The sequence below is a fragment of the Mercenaria mercenaria genome, chromosome 10 (genome assembly GCF_021730395.1).
Source record: "Mercenaria mercenaria strain notata chromosome 10, MADL_Memer_1, whole genome shotgun sequence".
Taxonomy (NCBI): Eukaryota; Metazoa; Mollusca; class Bivalvia; order Venerida; family Veneridae; genus Mercenaria; species Mercenaria mercenaria.
In genome coordinates, this window is record NC_069370.1 from 47,785,468 (window position 1) to 47,807,004 (window position 21,537).

A 21,537-nucleotide genomic window follows, 5' to 3' on the forward strand; every position below is an offset into this window, starting at 1 on the left:
GATTATTGACCTTGCTAGATGAGAAATCCTTTGTGGACTGACATTATTGACCTTGCTAGATGAAACATCCTTTGTGAACTGGGATTATTGACATTGTTAGATGAAAAATCCTTTGTGAACTAGGATTATTGACCTTGCTAGATGAAAAATCCTTTGTGGACTAAAATTATTGACCTTGCTAGATGAAACATCCTTTGTGAACTGGGATTATTGACCTTGCTAGATGAAACATCTTTTGTGGACTGGGACTATTGACCTAGCTAGATGAAACATCCTTTGTTGTGGACTGGGATTATTGACCTTGCTAGATGAAAAATCCTTTGCGAACTGGGATTATTGATCTTGCTAGATGAGAAATACTTTAATTGTTGACTAAGCCTGTTGACTTTGCCAGATAAGAATCACTTTGTGTACTAAAATTATTAACATCCGGATGCTAGATGGGAAATACTTTGTGCACTAAATTTTTTAGCTTTGAAATGCCAGATGAGAAATACTTTATGGACTAGAATATTGACCTTGTAATGCTAGAAGAGAAATAATTTGTTGACTATATAAGAATAACCACCTTGCAATGCTAGATGAGGAATACTTTGTGGACTAAATTTTTTAGCTTTGAAATGCTAGATGAGAAATACTTTATGGACTAGAATATTGACCTTGTAATGCTAGATGAGAAATAATTTGTTGACTATATAAGAATATCAACCTTGCAATGCTAGATGAGGAATACTTTGTGGACTAAATTTTTTAGCTTTGAAATGCTAGATGAGAAATACTTTATGGACTAGAATATTGACCTTGTAATGCTAGATGAGAAATAATTTGTTGCTATATAAGAGTACACCTTGCAATGCTAGATGAGGAATACTTTGTGGACAATTTTTAGCTTTGAAATGCCTAGATGAGAATACTTTATAGACTAGAAAATTGACCTTGTAATGCTAGATGAGAAATAATTTGTGGGCTATATAAGAATATCAACCTTGCAATGCTAGATGAGAAATACTTTGTGGACTTAGCCTATTGACCTTGCCAGATAAGAATGACTTTGTGGACTGAAATTATTAACATTCCAATGCTAGATGAGAAATACTGTGTGGACTAAACTTTTTAGCTTTGAAATGCTAGATGAGAAATACTTTTTGGACTAGAAAATTGACCTTGTAATGCTAGATGAGAATTAATTTGTGGACTGTATAAGAATATCAACCTTGCAATGCTAGATGGGAAATACTTTGTGGACTAAGCCTTTTGACCTTGCCAGATAAGAATCACTTTGTGGACTAAAATTATTAACATTCCAATGCTAGATGAGAAATACTTTGTGGACTAAATTTTTTAGCTTTGAAATGCTAGATGAGAAATACTTTATGGACTAGAATATTGACCTTGTAATGCTAGATGAGAAATAATCTGTTGACTATATAAGAATAACCACCTTGCAATGCTAGATGAGGAATACTTTGTGGACTAAATTTTTTAGCTTTGAAATGCTAGATGAGAAATACTTTATGGACTAGAATATTGACCTTGTAATGCTAGATGAGAAATAATTTGTTGACTATATAAGAATAACCACCTTGCAATGCTAGATGAGGAATACTTTGTGGACTAAATTTTTTAGCTTTGAAATGCTAGATGAGAAATACTTTTTGGACTAGAAAATCGACCTTGTAATGCTAGATGAGAAATAATTTGTTGACTATATAAGAATATCAACCTTGCAATGCTAGATGAGAAATACTTTGTGGACTAAGATTATTGACATTGCCTACATCAATTACCAGTCAGGAGCATGTGCAGGGTAAGATCATAAAACCATATAGACAGATTTACAGAATTAATGTCAAATGTTTCAGAAAGTACAGACTTTCTCCAGACTGAAATCAGACTGCTCTTAGATTGAAGAAGCACAAAAATAGACTTCTGCATGTCTTGGATCATTCAATTTCTTGCACATGCTGTAAAGACTACATGTATACTTGTCCATTATAGCATCCTAATGTTCTATTCTGGTTTGTAAAAATACTTTTTTAACTTTCCTTTTTCATTTGAAGATGTTATTTTGTTGTTTCAGCATATAATTTTGTGCTGATCGATGTACTTAAGTTATAATATAATTCTATTTGGCGAATTTTAACAAAAAATTAATTTGTGCATGCAGGGATTTCAGTCTATTTACTTTGTTTGTTTATAATGATTTGTTTATTTAATTAGTGTGCTTGATTTGTATAATTTGTTTACTCGATTAGTGTGCTTGATTGATTTATTTAATAAGTGTATTTGATTAGAGAGATGGACCTATATCATTTGTCACATTCATCATTAATGTTAATGAGGATTCAAGATCTGTTGCTGTATTTATTAAAAGTAGGACCATAATGAACTTCTGTAAAGTGATTGAAGTGTGTTGAGAAGGTCAACAGAACATTATCATTATTTTATTTGAAACTGATTGGATTTTAATGCTTCAATGCTATTGGTTGTCACCCTGCGATAAGGCATGACCTTACAGAAGTCAGAGGTCAGTGTGCTGAATGTTCACTATTAACCTGTAACTTTATCCATTTTGCAGATTTTGCCACAAAGTTAATGTCAATATTTCGATACTAAATGATTTTGCAAGCTGAAAATGTAACTTCCGTATGTAAGGTAATGGTTTTGTTTTTGTGGACAAAACTAAGCAACACCTTTCGAATTCCAGTTTTTAAAACTGGTTCATTATTATTTGTTTAGGTTTCAGAATCATTTGATGCCCTTATTTGGAGATGAATCAAAATCAGTATTGTCCCATAAATTTGCTGCTTCCTACCAAGACAATTAACCTTTAGCCTGCTGGCAGCAAGTGATTTTGCCTTTGCGACCAGTGCAGAGCAAGTTCAGCCTGCACATCCTTGCAGTCTGATCATGGTTAGCACTGTTCGCTATTCAGTCACTAAATTTTCAGTGAACACCCCTTCCAATGATAAATGGTACTGCCCAAATTGAATGATAGACCAGTCCATTTTAGAAATTTAGCAGGGTAAAGATTAAGTGACATGAACAATAAATTTAGTGTAATTTAACTTAATAATAAGCTCCTTTTTCAATCAACAAGCTTTTTGATATGAATAATATAAAATTTTGTATTGCACAAATGTATCTCTACAAGAAGATTATACTGAAAATCAAAATAAGAGATAAATATCACAAGGATATCACATAATATTATGTAATGTGCTCAGCTTGGCTTTTAGACTAAAAGTTAACCCTTACCCTGCTAAATTTCTATAATGAACTTGTCCATCTTTCAATTTGGACAGTGCCATTAACTGTTAAAGGGGTGCTTACCAAAAAGATACTGACTGAATGGTGGACCACTGTGTCCGCCAATCTGACTGAAGTACTTGATCTTCTAAACGAAGATCTGAGAACGACCCATTCACATTCGTCTTCTGTATATTTTGGATTTCCAAGATTGCTATTTTTATTTTCGCAAATCTATTTTTGTTTGAACCAATCAGACAACTTGTTGGAATGTCAAAGAGTAAGAAAAATTTGCAGTTAATCCAGGGCTCGAACCCGGGACCTCTCGCTTACAGAGCAAGTGCACTACTGACTGAGCTAACCGGCTATCTGACATGTTTCGACATAAAAATTGTTTATATCAATTACCAAGGCTTTTTAAAGCTTGCAGAATGTTGTAAGTTAACTTTTGATTGGCTAGCGGAAGGGTTGTCAGAACGAGGCCATCAATAGCTCGTTGTCAGATCCTATGCGTAGCGTAATAGGAGATGTACTTTAGTCAGATTGCTGTGTCCGCTCTACTAAAAGTTAAAAGCATGTAGCTCTCTACTTCAGATATATTGCAAGCTGTGTTACATCAGTTGCACCTTGTATGCTATTATAGTGAACTTTTTAATGTGTGTGGAGCAGCTAATGAAGATTAACACCTAATACTTTAATAAAATCACCTTTGGGACTCTCCTTGTAACAATTTGTAAAGTTCTCTTTCATTAACTATGAGAAGTTATGAGCTGTGGGTACGATTTTATTGCTTTGATAATTGTTGTTATCAGGCCCCTGTGGGAGAAGTGTAATGAGGCCTGTAGATCACTGTTTGATATCTTGTCATCAATTTCTCCAGTTTTTTCCTGAAATTGTCTACTAGTGTTTTGTGAGGAGTCAGCTAAAATCGCTTTTTCTGCTGTTCCAACTTTTAATTCTGATTAATTATTGATGTGATAAGAGTTGAAATACTGGTATATCCTGACATGTAGAATTTATTGTATGAATCTGTTCAGTGACTGGCATAAATATATATATCTGAACAAAATAACTTGATTTAAAACATCATTCAACAGTTTTAACAATGGGAAGTCATTCCTTGATTTAATTTATAAATGTTCTGCAAAATGATTAATATTTGGTTGTGACTAATTTTTCTGGATTTCATAGTTGATTAAATAGAATTTCCTTTACCCTGCTGGCTGCAAGTGATTCTGCCTTTGCGACAAGTGCAGACCAAGATAAGTCTGCATCCATGCAGGCTGATCTTGGTCTGCAACTGTTTGTTGTTCAGTCAGTAAATTTTCAGTGATCACCCCTTCGAATAATAAATGGTACTTCCAAAATTGGATGATCGACCAGTCCATTTTAGAAATTTAGCAGGGTTAAGGATAAGATTAAAGGATTTTACAGTATTTATTTCTCCACAACTAACTGACAACTTCCCCACATGAATTAGAGGTAAAGACAGAAAATGCTTCCTCACCTATAGATTTAAATTGGAAATAGTGTGCTGTCTCTAAGTAGGCCTGCAGAAATAGTGGATAAAAAGTATGTGTGAACTACATATTGAGAATATACATGGGACAAAATGAGGACTGTTGATGTTACAAAAGCCTCTAGTTAAAAATGACCTTGACCTGTTCGGTTATTATTAAGATGTTAGCGCTAACAATGGAACAATGCATGTGCATCTGGCTCTAGTGCCCTGGTACAAGTTCATCAATGTGTTAATTGGTCAGTTCAGACCAGCAAGTAAATAAAGCGCTGTTGATTAATGGACATCAACTGACCAAAGGTTGAAATGACCAATAGACCAGAAACATTAGCAATGAGCCAAAAAATGAGAACAATCAGTTCAAAGAGTTTCAAATAAATCTGGCTGCTGCTGTCAGATTTCTGATATTGCTGGAGAAATGTAGGGTGACCATGGCTTTGCTCTAAATGAGGCTTTTCCACGTTTGATCAAATTTTTGTGTCCACTGGGAAACTCTGAAACTGTCCAGATGTTTTTGAGAAATCATCCATGTTTTTTGTAAAAACATGACATGAGGGAGGGACTTAGTGACCAAATGCTATTATGTTGGTTTGAAGTCATTTATGGTGGCAAAAAGCTGTTTCTAAGCACTTGAAAATGAAGTATATTGATTAAGGGGGAACTAGTGTTTAGATTGACTCTGTTTTGAGTAGTTAATATTCATAGGGTTTCAAATTTTATTCATGATTTTGTTTATGATGGGTTTTTAGGAGATGAAAATATAATGCTGGTATTTTAATACATTTCTTCAAAAAGCACTATGGGTGTAAATGAGGTGGAAACTATTCTGACAGGATGATGAATTTCTGCACATGTCAGCATCTTTACATTAAGACAAAGGGAAAAAAAGGACTTTCTTAAAATTGACTTGATATATTATTTTAGGTTTTCCCAGTTTATTTACTATCATTTATCATGAGAACATTTTTAAAGTCTAGGTGTAATACACCTGCTCCAAATGCGTGGGCAAAGCCGAGAGGCTGCAGGCGATTGTGGGTTTAATCTCACACAGAACATTGTTACTGTACTTACAGTAAACTTACTTAACTTTTTCACATTAGGTAAGAAAATACACTTCGTATAAGTTATTAACTACTTTATTTGACTTTTTGTTATAGCCAGTTTTGGAAAAATGAGATAGTGTGTTTTTAGCTCACCTGAGTCAAAGGCTCAAGATGAGCTATTGTAGGCGTCCGGCCAGCTGTCCACACTTTTCTTTAAACAACATCTCCTAAATCACCAGTTCAATTTTGATGAAACTTCACAGGAATGATCCTTGGATGGCCCCCTTTCAAATTGTTCAAAGAATTGAATTCTGCACAGAACTCTGGTTGCCATGGTAACCAAAAGGAAAAACTTTAAAAAAAATCTTCTTGTCCAAAACTGCAAGGCGTAGAGCCTCAATATTTGGCATGTAACATCATCTAATGGTCCTCTATGAAGATTGTTCAAACTGAGGCCTCGCCCCGGGGGTCCTAAATTTTACATAAACTTATATAGGAAAAATACTTTAAAGAGAAAGGAAACATTGTTCTTACATTAATTTCGTCAGCTGGGATTTCTTAAATCATCAAAGAAATGAATGAATATTCAAAATCGGAGTAATAATGAGAAAGTTATGAGTATTTAAATATTTGATCAAATTGGTGGCCATTTTTTTCCATGGCAACAAAAAACAAAATGGCAGATTTATTAAGTTTTTAGATACACATTTGAATTGTAATTACTTATTTCGGTATTTGAGTTATATAGGAAAAAATACTTAAAAAAATTATCAGATCATATTTCCTAGAGACTGTTTAATTATAATTACCTGATGACCCCAAGTGATTAGGGGTCACCTGACTGTGACCTTGACCTACTGACCTACTTTCTTGTTTTATAAGATAAGCCTTGAAATTTGGATGGCATGTACAGTTTTGCACACCGATCATAACTGACTTTCAGCAAAGAAGTATAAAATACATAGAATGGCAACTGGCTGTAATCTCGCGTGAGCTCATGTCAGAGCGTGATTCGGCGTTATCTTACTAAAAACAAACATCGGCGAGCATGGAGTTACAATTTGTACCTTTAAAACTACATTTAAAATACACGTTAGCTTCTAAAACAAAATTAGTTTAATGTGAAATGGTCTTAAGACACAAAGTAAACGTTTTTTTTTGCCATCGAAAGAAGCATGGTCATACGGTGATAATTATTTTACCGATGAATAATTGCTTTCGCATACAAAATGGCGCGTGGAGAAAGCGCCATTTCCGGTAAATGATTCTTACGAGATCTCGTTTTTTTGTCACGGGAGGTTGACGAGATTTGCTCTATATGCCTTTCAAGTTGCCAATCTATTTATTTTTTATAGCTCTTTGCTTTCAGTGACCATGAATGTGACCTACTGACTTACTTCCTTAATATTTTAGCATCAGTTTGACATTTGAAACATATAGCTCATATTACTCAGTTGAGGGATCCAGGGTCATCATGACCCTCTTGTTCTGTCATTCAGCATATCTGTTGATCATATTTTATGTCTGGATCATAATGTAAAAGACCATTCAAACTACTGGCTTAAAACTTGGTATGCTGGTAGGTGGCGATGAGACAATGTGCAGAGCATATAAACAGCTTTGTAGGTCAAAGGTTAAGGTGACAAATACAGCTTAAAGTTCAAATCTAATATTATATTGATATCTGGGGTATAACTTAATAACCATTCAAGGTATTTATTTCAAACCTGACATATACATTGGTTGTGACGAGTACAAAAAACAGCTAGTAGTCTCAGGTTAAGGTCACAGATTGAGCTATAGGGTCGTATCTGTTTGTCATATTTCATGTCCAGAGCATAACTTAAAACTATTGAAGGTAATTACTTTTAAACTTGGCATATAGGTATTAAAATGGTGATGAATAAACGTGCAGAATGCAATGACCTGGTTGATAGGTCAAGCCAAAAATGCTGTTTTCAAGGGCATATAACTCTTTTTTCCAGTACTGGTGACCTATGCCTTTTATTGCATACCTTTGTTTCTTAGACAATTGTCCTTCAATATCCAAAGTTTGAAGAAATTCTATTATTGGGAAAAATTTCGCCCATCTCATATACAGAGACTCTAGCGTTTAAGAAATTTGAAATACAGATTTTTGCTGACAAGTCTCACAAAGATGGGAAAATAATCATCTAATGATATATTGAGCCGTGCCATGAGAAAACCAACATAGTGGGTTTGCGACCAGCATGGATCCAGACCAGCCTGCGCATCCGCGCAGTCTGGTCAGGATCCATGCTGTTCGCTTTCAAAGCCTATTGGAATTAGAGAAACTGTTAGCGAACAGCATGGATTCTGACCAGACTGCGTGGATGCGCAGGCTGGTCTGGATCCATGCTGGTCGCAAACCCACTATGTTGGATTTCTCATGGCACGGCTCATATGTTTTTAATGAAACAAGCACAACATTCTGTTTTTGATAAATTTTCTATAAATAAGAGAGCATCTGTCAATAAAGTATACAATGAGTGTTTTATTAGCATAAAATGCACGGCTATCATTGGTTGATAATGCATATTATATAATAATGTTGCCAGATATTTTTTGAAATAAAATGCTGAACTATTGGAAATATTTCTGGGAAATTGTTCTTGAAACACTGCACACTATTTCCGATCATAAAATCTGTAAGAATGAACCATCAAGAGAAATGGTAAATATTTTGTGCATTTGTTTGCACTCTCATATCCTGGGGGCCTGGCATTTATAAACCTGTTAGGTGCAATTTATCGTTTTAAAATGCATTTGTTCAAGACAAACTGACATGTAGGCTTCCGTTTTATGAAAGTATAATGTAAGAGAGCAGTTGTTAGAGAAAGATAAAAGTCCAATCTGTTTCTACTTGAAGTTAATTTTCATAAATCTTATATATCCAATTGTATTGTGTCAGCTGCACCACTGCAATATCTTTCACATTCTTTTGTGCTCCACATTCTTTGGTGCATTGAACTTTGGTATTACAGTTGTCACAAAGTCTGGTGCTAATGTCCACTGTATTGGTATTACAGTTGTCACAAAGTCCGGTGCTAATGTCCACTGTATTGGTATTACAGTTGTCACAATGTCAGTGCTAATGCCCACTGTATTGGTATTACAGTTGTCACAAAGTCCGGTGCTAATGTCCACTGTATTGATACAAGTTTATTACATTTTTTTAAAATTTTGTTGTATAAGTGCAAAATTGTGAATTTTGTTATTTTTCCCAAAAAAAAATTGTGGAATTTAATATTTTCATGAAATCATGGTATTACCTTCATTGGGCTTGTGACACAATGAGGTCATACCCTATATTTTTGCTTATAAGATGCATTATTAGGAGTCATATTTCCAGTTTAAAAGTGGGGAGCATCTTAAAGCGTGTACTACAAGGAAATAGAAATAAAAAAAACCCCCCAGATTACCTGTCCGATTTTGGAGTGCATCTTATAAGCAAGTGCGTCTTATAAGGGAAAATATACGGTAATTAATCATAAAATCTGTGTAAAATACTAATTTATACGTACCTATTTTTTGTGAAGGATGTCAAGGATTGGATAGCTAGGAAAGGTTGAAACAAGTTTTTAAATTTGTCCTGAGGTTAAAATGAACCTACTAATTAGTATAATATTATCCTTGGTCCCCATTCAATAATGTGTGGCAACATAGAGTTTTTGCATCAATCGCTAGAATTCTGGAAAATTACAAATCACTTATCCATTAAAAAATAGCCTTATGAGATGGTTTTGACATGTCTTGAAACAAGATGAACCTTCCAAGTATTGTAACTTCTTTCAGCCAAGAAAACATTTTGAATACATACATTTACTTGTTGAAATGGTAATTTCTGGTGGTTTCCAAGACACATAAATTACTGCTGTTACTTGAAGATGATAATAATGGACAACATAAACATGGAAAAGTACAAAAGCAATTATTGAGTTATCATAAAAGAAAACTTAATGTCCCTCAGGATTTCTTAATAAGCTTCTTAATTCTTCATGCAATTTATAGATTCAGTACTTCTCATTTTGCATTTTATGTATATTTTTAACCTTTAACATGCTAAATTTCTTAAATGGAATGGTCCATCATTCGATTTCAGCAGTTTCATTTAATATTCTGAATTGCAATCAGTGCAGGCCATGATCAGCCTGCAAGGATGTGCAGGCTGATCTTGGTCTGCACTGGTGGCAAAGGCAAAATCATTTGGTGCCAGCAGGCTAAAAGTTAAAGATGTACAGTTACTTTTTTATGCCCCCGAAGGGAGGCATATAGTTTTTGAACCGTCTGTCAGTCTGTCGGTCTGTCCGCAATTTTCGTGTCCGGTCCATATCTTTGTCATCGATGGATGGATTTTCAAATAACTTGGCATGAATGTGTACCACAGTAAGACGATGTGCAGTGCGCAAGACCCAGGTCCGTAGCTCAAAGGTCAAGGTCACACTTAGACGTTAAAGGATAGTGCATTGATGGGCGTGTCCGGTCCATATCTTTGTCATCGATGGATGGATTTTCAAATAACTTGGCATGAATGTGTACCACAGTAAGATGACGTGCAGTGCGCAAGACCCAGGTCCGTAGCTCAAAGGTCAAGGTCACACTTAGACGTTAAAGGATAGTGCATTGATGGGCGTGTCCGGTCCATATCTTTGTCATCGATGGATGGATTTTCAAATAACTTGGCATGAATGTGTACCACAGTAAGACGACATGCAGTGCGCAAGACCCAGGTCCGTAGCTCAAAGGTCAAGGTCACACTTAGACGTTAAAGGATAGTGCATTGATGGGCGTGTCCGGTCCATATCTTTGTCATTGATGGATGGATTTTCAAATAACTTGGCATGAATGTGTACCACAATAAGAGGACATGTCACACGCAAGACCCAGGTCCGTAGCTCAAAGGTCAAGGTCACACTTAGACGTTAAAGGATAGTGCATTGATGGGCGTGTCCGGTCCATATCTTTGTCATCGATGGATGGATTTTCAAATAACTTGGCATGAATGTGTACCACAGTAAGACGACGTGCAGTGCGCAAGACCCAGGTCCGTAGCTCAAAGGTCAAGGTCACACTTAGACGTTAAAGGATAGTGCATTGATGGGCGTGTCCGGTCCATATCTTTGTCATCGATGGATGGATTTTCAAATAACTTGGCATGAATGTGTACCACAATAAGAGGACATGTCACACGCAAGACCCAGGTCCGTAGCTCAAAGGTCAAGGTCACACTAAGACGTTAAAGATCATTTTTCATGATAGTGCAATGATGGGCATGTACTGTCCATATCTTTGTCATTCATGCATGGATTTTAAAATAACTATGCATGAATGTGTGACACAGTGAGACGATGTGTCGCGCGCAAGACCCAGCTCCGTAGGTCAAAGGTCCTAAACTCTAACATCGGCCATAACTATTCATTCAAAGTGCCATCAGGGGCATGTGTCATCCTACGGAGACAGCTCCCTTACAGAAGAAAAAGGCCTGCTGCGTACTCTTGCTGTGTACATACAGCATATATGATCATACATGATGTGTACTAAAATCAAGGGCTTTAAATAGTACGCAGGATATACACCGCACATACACCGATAGTACGTTTGTAGTACACTTTTGACATGCAAATGAGCTCTGCCGCGTACTACTTGCTGCGTACATGCTGTGGACTACATAGTACACAGGATGTACGCTGGAGGAATTTAGTATGCGAGAAATAGTACACAGCATGTACGCGGCACATACACTTTTCACATGCAAATGAGCCTGCGGTGTACTACCCCTGCGGCGTACATGCTGTGTACTCTTGCGGTGTACATGCTGTGTACTACTGCGGCGTACATGCTGTGTACTCCTGCGGCGTACATGTGGTGTACTCCTGGCCAGAGTCCTGCGGCGTACATGCTGTGTACTCCTGCTGCATACATGCTGTGTACTCCTGTGGCGAAACTGCTATGATAATGTAAATTCCTTACCCCACCAACTTTCGTATGCAAATGCTGATCATTTGGACAGAAAAAAACCAGAAAAAAGATGTGACATGCATCAATAAGTATTTACCCTTACCAAAATAATGTAGATTGATGTTATCAAATAAATTAGTATGCTTTTCTTCATCCACTTTTCAATGAAATAAATCAATTTTTGTACCATGTAATTTGGTAAACATTTGAAGAAAATGGCGTAACTGCATCAAGGGGAAACAACTTTAATGCAACTAAATATAAGTGTTGTGATTTATTATAGACAATGTGTGCGTAGTATGTATTTATTTTGATTAAAATCCATCTGAGAACAATCTAGGACTGGAATTATATAAGCATTTATACACTTTTACGTCCGTAAAAAGTAGCGCACCAAAAAATTTTGGATTGATTTTTTCCAATGGGGCGAGCGCAATTAGCCAAAAACGTTATGAAAATATACGAGCGGCAAATCCGATGAACAACTTTTTAATTTGGTGAGGCCTTAATGAGTTAACATAATGAGCATTAAAGCCTTTTAAAACATGATAGAATGGTGTTTTGCTTAAGAGTATTCAAATAACAGTGAGAGCTATTAATTCTTCTCATTTGGGCGCTGTTGAGGCATTATCTTGGTAATTATTTCATGTATTACAAAATGTAATGCAACAAAGTTCAAATAAGGCTTTTCAATTATCCAAGTTAGAAAGCTCCAGGATTAATTCAAAATGAAAAAGAATATATTTTTACACTGCATGCAAGGTGCAGCTCAGAAATCACCAAGATGTAAGCTTCACAAATGAACATTGCAAATAGTTTGGCAAATTTTCATTGTTCAGAATACCAGTAATCTGAACTACTCTATGCTATTAAGATAAAAGTTACTCGGAAATCAAGTTCTTGCTTCCAAGAAAAAAAAAAAAATGTACAAATCCTTCCTGCATGAAGTGTACTTCAGACTTTTACCTAAAAAAATTCAAAGTATAAACACCAAAAGAAAATTAACAAGTCCCTCCCGCATATATGAAGTTTACTTCAGACTTTAACTTATAAAAAAAGACAAAGTATAAATGCCAAAAGAAATTGTACAAGTCTTTTCCGCGTATATGAAGTGTACTGCACAAATTTCAAAGTATCTGCGGTGTACATGCAGTGTACTATTTTCTTGAACAAGTCCCTCCTGCGTACATGCAGTGTACTCCTTAAATTTTCAGAGTCTGTGCTGCGTACTTGAAGTGTACTAGTGACCTCCTGCGTACATGCTGTGTACTCGTCGAAATAGTACGCGGCATGTATGCAGCATGCGGTGTATGTAAAATGTACTCCTCTGGCGTACTACTGTGTTCGCGGCATATACACAGCAAATACGCAGCATGTACGCCACAGAGGCTTGCTTCTGTAAGGGAGCTCTTGTTATGTTTTTACCTTGAATTAATATTCATTTCAGGAAATACCTGGTTGGTAGACAGCTTGTGTGGAAAGTCATTGAACAAGGTCTTTCTGTGGGTAAGAAAATTATGAAAAAAGATTTATTTCCATAATATTGCATGTTAGAAGACTTCTTGATGGATGCATGTTAGAACAAGCATGTTACCACAGTTATAAAATGAAGAGTCAAATTAATAACTGTCTGTGGAGATAGTAAAATAGTCATAACTAAATTGCAGAATGTAAAATAGTCATAACTAAATCACAAAACATTCTTGAATTATTGGATCAGCATGCATGACTCATTTACATGAAGTAGCTTTAAGGGTTTGGTAGAAACTGCCAATATAATGGTAACAAAAATGAAATATAACTTGATAAACAGTTCCTTTATTAGTACAAGTACTAAAATGCTATCCCTTTACATGGAAAAGTGACTGAAGTAGTGGGAAAAGTGAGAAAAAGCTGAACTATTTTTATTTAACTCTGCTTAAATATACATTTATACTTAATGTGAAATTATTTAATTTCATCGGCACAACATTTCGTGGTTTTGGCCAAAATGGCTGTTTAGCAGGGACGTATATTTGTGGATTTTAAATTTTTGAATTTTTCTTTTTATAATTTCCACAGGACTAGATCTAGTATATCATTTTGTTCTTACATGGAAACCTACACGTCTCAAACAGCACTACCATGGTTACCTAATTATTATTATTATTTATTATTATTATACCACATTTATATAGCACTCTTTTCATGCACTTGTACACGTTCAAAAGTGCTTTACAGAATAAATTGCAAAAAAAACAAACAAATACGTATACAAAGATAATGCATTCCACATTAACAAAAATCATGAATGAAAGATAAAAACATAAATGTATCGGTCAGTTAACAAAATATTGTACAAAGAAGTGGGTTTCAAGCAGGCTTTTGAAAGCAGCTAGCGTGTCAGCTTCCCTGATCTTGACAGGAAGGGAGTTCCAAAGCTTTCGAGCAGTGCACGAAAAGCTGCATTTGCCATACATCATAGTTTTAGATTTTGGCATAACCAGTGACAGCGTGTCTTGTGATCTTAGGGTCCTGACCGGTTTATACACTTCTAGCATATCCCTAATATAGGCAGGGGACTGATTGTGTAAAGCCTTAAAGGTGTGGGTCAGAACCTTGTACTGCACCCTGTATTTCACTGGCAACCAGTGAAGCTCCTTCAGAACCGGTGTTATATGATTGCGACGGGGCGTCTTAGTGATTACGCGAGCTGCAGTGTTCTGGACATGTTGCAACTTGTTAAGTCTGCTGTTTGGTATACCACTTAACAAGGCATTACAGTAGTCTAACCGTGAAGTAACCAGGCTGTTTATAAGGGTTTTTGTGGCATCACTTGTAAGATACCGTCTGATGTGACCTATTCTGTGAAGTTGTGCATATCCAGCCCGGCACACCGAGTTGACTTGTTGTTCCATATCCATACCGCTGACAAATACTGCTCCAAGATTCCTAACACATTTCGTGGATTTTATCACAGAATCACCGACCTTCACAGAAACGTCATCAATGTACTTGGGAGTTACGCTTTGATGTCAATAGCATTACCTCAGTTTTATCAGCATTCAGCTTCAGCATGTTGGAATTCATCCACGAGACATTTTCAGCCAGACAGCTCTCAATGCGGCGCAAAGCTTCACTTCTGGCCACAGCCTCTACCTAATTTGAAATATACTCCGCTGGAGGTTAGCGAGTGATCATGTGCCAATTAATGACAGCGTTATCTTATATGACCCCTAATTTGCAAAACTTAATGAAACTGTGAAATATTCAATGAGAAAAGTTGGCGCTAATTAAAAAGTGTCAAAAACGTAGCACCTAGGATATAGTCTTGCACAAAAAGCATTCATAATTGAAACAAATATAATAAAGTTCATCAAATTGATTATTTGATCATGTTTCAAACAAGAACTAAAAGATAATGTTCCGTACATGGCTGTTGTTTTTATTCAGTAGTACTAGTATAACCTACGGTGGCACAGAGGTGACATGCACTACTCTTTTTTTTTTTTTTTTTAATTGCACCTCTTTTTTTTTATTCCCATGAGATACTAACTCGAGGGAACGACTTAGTATGTCGTGGTAATGAGTTACTAAGTCTTGGGAACGACATAAAAAAAGAGAAGTGCAGGATGACCTGGCACGCTACAGAACCTGGCTGAGGGAAGCTTCTGGACTTGCAGCATTTTCTCTATCTTGCTCTGTCCTCCCAACAGTTTTCTGGAACAGTCACTCATATGGGGTACTATAAATAAGGTTATACACACAATACACAATAAAAATACTTCTTCTAAATCACCGGCATCCTTTTTATTCAAAAGAAAGAATTCTTTAAATCTGCAGAAAAGGATTAATTTATATATCTTAGTTATGCCCGATAGTTATGCCCGGTATTTGAAACTTTAAGTAATATTTTCATAGTTTGCGAGGTTTTAAATGAGTTTTTTTCCTCTCGCTAATTTAATGAATTTTGTAAAAATTAATGGGCGGGGATAACAAGAGAACAGACATGCAGAGTGTAACAGCATTAATCTTTAAACAGCTTCTATTAAATAAGCCCATTATCATAACATTTCAAAAACGAAATGAAAAATCTCAAAGGAGAGAAATGATTTCCACATGTTGCGCTTGTTGTTTTAAACGTGTTGATCTTTTTCTGATGTTTGTTTATGCTATCATAATATAATGTAATTTTCATGTTTCTTGGCTATCAGAACTTTGACTGGTGTTCTTGTAAGTGTTGTTTCTACCTTTCACGCTTTGCGAAAATTAATTTTAGAGATTTTCACAAATGTGTGAACCAGGATTTTAGGAATTTTTCACATTTTTTTACAGACTTATTAGCAAAGGAAAGCCATTTGATGTGCACATGTTTGTGGTATATAGCAAAAATGAAAATATCAAGAGAAATAGAAAGCAAAGGCCATCTTGTTTAAAATGACAGAAAAGTAAAGTTACGACTGACAGTAATAGTATGTTAAATACTTATGTTTTAAAAAATGTGTGCCATACAGATGTTCCAAAAGTCAGCACATAAATGTTCCACATCAGTCAACACATACTTTTTGGTGTACAATGTATTTTTTATACTGCATTGTTGTATAACTGTATACTTCTCTGTATTTCCGCCATATTTATTTTTAAGAGTTTATAAACTTTATTTACAGGAAGTGTTTGAAGACTGTAGAATGTATTAAGCTTGTATTATACATTTCTGTGGGTTTTTTGTGATGCGTTGACTGGTGTGTTTCTGTTTTACATGAAATAAATATATCAAAATTCCGGCTACTCATAATTCCTGTCAATAATGTTAATTATAATTATGAAATATGCTCAGTATATGTAATACTCAACCTGTTTGGTGAGATTTCACAATTCCATGCAATTAGAAAGTGTTTTTCAGAAAATTTTGTTGCTGACATTTTTTTCTATTGTCAAGATGATACAAGTCCTTGGAGTTTAAATCTTACATACATATGATTATAAACTATGTCAAATTTTGATGGATTTTTTAGGGTTAAATGTTCAAAGCTTCAAAAAACTGTTTGTTTTAGGTCAACCGTGTCATCCAACATTCTGTATATGCTGTACCCAGTACAGTATAAAAAAGCATGTATGCCTGAAAGTAATTGGATTGACCCTTGTCACTACAGTGAAGTTTTATTCTTTCCATCTGTGTATTGGAAACAAAAGATCCTTATGATTTTTAACATAGAGTGAGCCTTTGACGGAAATGTCTCTGTCTACCATTAAGCCTGTGGTTGTTAAGGCATATGCCTCGAGGGATGTGGGTAGTTGACGGTTCAAATCTCACCAGGAGCCCTTCAAGCTAGTTGAAGAATGGTTACCTGGTGCCTGCATGACATTATGATATAGGATTTGGGAGGTAAATATGTACCAAATATGTCGGGCTGGCCCTTTCCCAAGGTGGTGATGTAATTTTGAACAAATATTTTATGTTTACCGTTCGTAAATTTACTTTGTAGACAAAACTGAAATGAAAAACTAATTAGGTTCAAGCCTGCTTGCCACTTAAATACCATAATATGATTATATTAACCCCCTAAGGTACCGGATTCTAGCTTACATGAAAAGTTCTGCAAACTGCATCAGAATTGTTTGGTCCAGACAAAGAATAGATTTGATGCTGGTTATAATAAAGAAAAGATTGTTGACGCCAAACATTTATTGCAGTTAAAATTTTCACAGTTTTTGCCTTTTTTGTGAAATATTATTTTACATTGCATTTTATATGAATGGTTATATAATAAAGAAATGATTTAACACACTGATTAAATTGTTGCGCTTAATTTTATGCACTTTGAACAGTGTTGTTTGAAGATGCAAACATCTAAAAGATTTTATCAGGGTTGAATATTACCCCCACAATAACAGCCCCCAATTAATATTCTTTAAAAGGATGATTCAGCCATATTTCATATAGCTAATTAGTGAAACGGTTTGCTGTTTTTTAATGCACATCTAGATACATATCAAAATTGCATATGAAGCTATAAAAATGTTCCTTTTAAGTTTCATGAAAAACATGTAAGTAACACCCATAAAACTTGCAGCTTAATGTTTCCAGCTTATAAGAAACCGCAGTACTGAAGCTAGCCCAACACTGAAACAAGCAAAAACTGGGTTGAGTTTTCTAGCAAAATTCTGAAATTACTGAGTTCAAATGAAGCAACAAAAATTAAAAAGAAATATAGAAATGCTAATTTTATGGTACGGAATATTGCAAAACTTATGAAACTGTGCCCAGGTGTCATATAGGTTGTCTTGGAAGATTTTTATGCTACAGAATCTGATATTGTCTGTACTGAAGGACTAAAACCTGTTGTTGCTTTACACAGACTAACTATGAATCTCATCTAATGGCAACTAAAATATTTGTCTTTGTAGAGAAGTGTTTTCTCATGTTAGGTGTCACTAACAGAGGTTATATTGATCTAATAGCAACTAAAATATCTACCTTTGTACATGTGAGGTGCCATTAACATAGATTATACTGATCTAATATCAACTAAAATATCTACTTTTGTACATGTGAGGTGCCATTAACATAGATTATACTGATCAAATGGCAACTAAGATATCTTCGTTTGTACATGTGAGGTGCCATTAACAAAGGTTATACTGATCTTATGGCAACTAAAATATCTACTTTCGTACATGTGAAGTGCCATGCTTGACACAGATTATACTGAGCAAATGGCAACTAAAATAATGTCCCTTTGTAGAGAGAGGTTTGCTCATGTGAGGTGCCATTAACAAAGGTTATACTGAGCTAATGGCAACTAAAATAATGTCCCTTTGTAGAGAGATGTTTCCTCATGTGAGGTGCCATTAACAATGGTTATACTGAGCTAATGGCAACTAAAATAATGTCCCTTTGTAGAGAGATGTTTCCTCATGTGAGGTGCCATTAAAAAAGGTTATACTGGTCTAACTTGAATTTAAAAATATCACCCTTTATAGAAAATTGTTTGCTGAGATTTTATTTGGATCTACTAAATGTAAATATTTTGTAACCTTGTGATAGAACAGATATTAAATATCATTTTGTGTTACATAATTAGCATTTTGAGGCATACTTTCCATATACAAAATTACAAAACATCATAATGGAATTTACAGTTATGTTGCAACTTTTTATAGAAAAAAAAGAAGAAAGGCTACTTTAATTAGTAGGATAAACTGAAAAAATGAACATACACACCCATTATGTATCATTTTTGTGTATAATTTAATGGGTATTATTTGAGAGATGTATATTTATGTAAAATGTTATTTGAATCATTCACATATGTTATACACCTGTACATAAAAAACTTAATGCGGGTGAGGATGGGTAAAACTTGACTATTTCATTGCATTTTTTCTCTTTTAAACCTATTTTCTGTATAGAACATGATAGTGTTTTATATATTTTATGACCATTCATGTGTTAATCGCCAATTAGCGGAACTATTGAACTTTAATATGAAACAGTAATTTTGTCTAGATGAGAAAATTAGTTGGGCGTAAAGGTTGTTAAGGGAGAAATGCTGGTGATAAAACAATAAGATCACACAGTACTGTCTGTATCTGTTTGGAAAATAGGTTTGTTTACTTTCTATTCATGCCAGACTATATGAATTATTTTGCTCTCTCCAGCTACAGCAAAAAAAAACAAAACAAAAACCAACATTCAGATGTGGTGACTTCTATGTTCTATACATTTATGCCCCTACCCTTCCACCATCCCTACCACACACATACACACACTTTTATGTTGATTTTATTCCTTTAAAAAGGAAAATTATCTTGTTGTTTGATATGTAAAACATATTACCTTACAGCCATTGCAGTATCAGTTAATTGTTAGGTGACTAAAAATATTTGAGATGTATTGCTCTTTATATGGATGCACATATTCTACTTATACTTTTCAGTTGTGTTGTATGATTTATTTTTATTTTTGAGCTCAATTCTTACAATTTGCACTTGTTTCACAAATCTATAGTTTCTTAAAATCAGCTGCATGCACTTGCTCTGTAAATATACCAACCTTGTACATAGGGCACACTTTTTATACATTACTTTGACAGCACTCAACAAAAGTAATAAAGGAAGCAAATCATGCAGAAAATTTGAAGAATTTGGGAACAAGCACTAAACACTCATCACTGGCCTCACGTTTGGTGATAAATTGCAACATAAGGCCAGTCATGTGTCAGTAAACTCATTACAACAACTGCTATTAATGGCCCCAGGAGCAAGCCCAAGACAATAAACAGGGACCTTAGAACCTCTATGGAATGTCAATGAGAAATACAGGCCCATGTGGTAGGTCATTGTGTTCTTCTAATTGCTATTGCAGATATATATTTGGGTCCCTTTCAAATACCTGCTTGGCACCATCTGAAAGATAATTTCGATCAGTTAGTCAATAAGAACATTTGCTGTGTACTCTATGGTTGCTTTGCTTTTAGAAGTTAAAGACCACCTCTGAACAGAGACCACCTGGCTCTAAAGACCATGTGTTTTGTTTCCCATTTTAACAAAGTGTATTTTAACCTGTGAATAAAGACCAGTACCTCTCAATAAAGACCACATTTTGGCTCTCTCTAGGGTGTTCTTTATAGACAGGTTTGACTGTAATAGTTGTTTTTGTGTTTGTTTTTTTTCGCAGGATAAAATTCCCTGCTATTTCCAAATTAAGAACATGACCTTACCACAGTTGGTCTAAATTCATTGAGAAGATTCATTCTTCTTCCATATAAAGATTTCTTACACGAGACATTAGGTCTCCTTTTCATTGTTCACTTATAGTTTGGCATCTTTTAATTAAACTTCTTGGAACATCAAATCATCTTCCAAACAACTTGAAACTTCAGGCTGCTTCTTTGATCCTCAGTCCATATTTCAAGACTTTCTTTATATCAAACCATTTTTCAAGTGTGAGCAACAAAACCTTGTTTTAAGCTTCCTGAGATATCAAATCTTGTTTCAGTCCTTGTGAAGCTTAAAACTATATTTCAAACTTTCTGGACCTTCAGATGTTGTTCAAGCTTCATGGAACATAAGCTTCCTGAACATCAAGGCATCTTTCAAGTTTCCTGGAACATGGAACCATCTTTCAAGCTTTCTGAAGCATCAGATCTTGTTTCAAGCTTCCTTGAACACAGAACTATCATTCAGGCTTCCTGAGAAAATAAAACCACTTTTCATGGTTTTTCTTTTAAGCCTTCTGAAATATTAAACCATATTTCAAGCTTCATTGAACATCAAACTATCTTTCAAGCTTCCTGGAACATCAAGCTATCTTTCAAGCTTCCTTGAACAACAAACTATCTTTCAAGCTTCCTGGAATATCAAACTATCTTTCAAGCTTCCTTGAACAACAAACTATCTTTCAAGCTTCCTGGAACATCAAGCTATCTTTCAAGCTTCCTTGAACAACAAACTATCTTTCAAGCTTTCTGGAACATCAAGCTATCTTTCAAGCTTCATTGAACATCAAACTATCTTTCAAGCTTCCTGGAACATCAAACTATCTTTCAAGCTTCCTTGAACAACAAACTATCTTTCAAGCTTCCTGGAACATCAAGCTATCTTTCAAGCTTTCTGGAAAATCAAACTATCTTTCAAGCTTCCTTGAACAACAAACTATCTTTCAAGCTTCCTTGAACAACAAACTATCTTTCAAGCTTCCTGGAACATCAAGCTATCTTTCAAGCTTTCTGGAAAATCAAACTATCTTTCAAGCTTTCTGGAAAA

The 21,537-nt window shown here is 35.1% G+C and overlaps 1 long non-coding RNA gene across 1 annotated transcript in view; it reads left to right on the top strand.

Moving 5' to 3' along the window:
* LOC128559910 (uncharacterized) overlaps positions 1 to 21,537 on the top strand; it is a 157,770-nt gene that overhangs the window by 98,049 nt on the left and 38,184 nt on the right. Inside the window, exon 5 of the long non-coding RNA XR_008372757.1 lies at positions 13,238 to 13,296. This is a non-coding gene — a long non-coding RNA (uncharacterized LOC128559910). The remainder of the gene's footprint in view (positions 1 to 13,237; positions 13,297 to 21,537) is intronic.